We start from the raw sequence: 1,422 nt of genomic DNA on the forward strand, positions 1-1,422 counted from the left end.
ACACATATTGGATATTTTATTATATAACAAACTACAAAGAAAATTTTTAAATATCCCAAATTTTACTCCCAATATATCCCTTACTCACTTAACCAATAATACCATATTATGTGGTTAGAAAACTCAAACAGTATGAAAAAATACAAAATGAAAAGTGGGAGACTCTCTTCCCAGTCTTAACGTTAAGTAATCAAGTATTTGGGATTCTTCCGATACTAAATATAGGCAAGGTGAGGGAAAAGTATGTTTACAGTTGTTCATATGGAAAATAATACAGTAATTTGTAAATAATAATTAAAAAATAAACTGTGTTTTGCATACTTATAACTGTAAATCTCCTTTTTTCCCACCTGTATGTATGTACATACTAAATAACTTAATATATGTACTTTCCTGGCAGGGGAGATACCATGATCACAAAGGTGGTTTTCCCAGGGTGAGGCTTATCCACTGAACCCCAGATATCCTGACCCCTGTGATTTCCACAAATGTGGGAAACTCAACTGCATAATTTGTGGTGATAGCGGACTGTGTTTGCACTGTCCCCTGGCAAAAAAATAAAATAAAATAATAAAATAATAAGTAAATAATATATATGTACATACAAGTGTGTGTAAGTACTTAATCTCTTTTCAAATCATCAAATTAAAAAATCCATGTCATTTATATGACTGTATAATATATAATTTCCATGGAGTATTATTTAGTTAACTAGTTACTTAACAATGGGCTTTTTGTTGGTCTCCAGTTTTTTTATAACATGTACTTATTTATTTACATAAATTTTCATTGTTGTTCAAGTACAGTTGTCTTCATTTCCCCACCACCAGGCCTCCCAGCCCCACCCATCCCCACCTCCTGCCCTTGATCCCACCCCCTTTGGCTTTGTCCTTGCGTCCCTTATGCATGTTCCTTGACAGTCCTCTGCTTTTTTTCCATTAACCCCTTACCCTTTCCGCTCTGATTACTGTCAGTTTGTTTTTTATTTCAATGTTTCTGGTTATAGTTTACTTGCTTGTTTGTCTTATTGGTTAGGTTTCACTTACAGGTGAGATCATATGGTATTTTATGATAAAAAAACTTGGAGACATACTATGCCATATATCTCCAGCTTTTTCATCTTGAAATTGTGGTAATGGTCGTATATATGAATGACTATGCAGAGGTACCATTGTAATTCTCTTTGAACAGAGGAGGAGAAAGAAAGGCACAGAACATTCAGGTAGCTTGTCCCATCACTCACTTGCCAGTGGAGTGAAAATTCAAATTCAGGCAGTCTTAGTGCAGATTCCAGGCTCTTCTGCTATGTGTATCTCTAGTAGGCAAAGATGGCTCCACTGCTAACTTCATTGTCTGGTATTTCAAGATGTGTAGTAAACATTTGTTTACAACCCAGTAAATGTCATATAGCTCTTTTCTATT

The 1,422-nt window shown here is 34.7% G+C and overlaps 1 non-coding gene across 1 annotated transcript; it reads left to right on the top strand.

Annotated features, from left to right (window-relative positions):
- Positions 1 to 385: 385 nt before the first annotated feature.
- Positions 386 to 549, top strand: LOC119054909 (U1 spliceosomal RNA). The gene has a single exon (XR_005083598.2). It is a non-coding gene; the product is annotated as a U1 spliceosomal RNA (small nuclear RNA).
- Positions 550 to 1,422: the final 873 nt, after the last annotated feature.

Source organism: Artibeus jamaicensis, unplaced genomic scaffold, assembly GCF_021234435.1.
Source record: "Artibeus jamaicensis isolate MK-2021 breed Jamaican fruit bat unplaced genomic scaffold, CSHL_Jam_final contig_332, whole genome shotgun sequence".
NCBI lineage: Eukaryota > Metazoa > Chordata > Mammalia > Chiroptera > Phyllostomidae > Artibeus > Artibeus jamaicensis.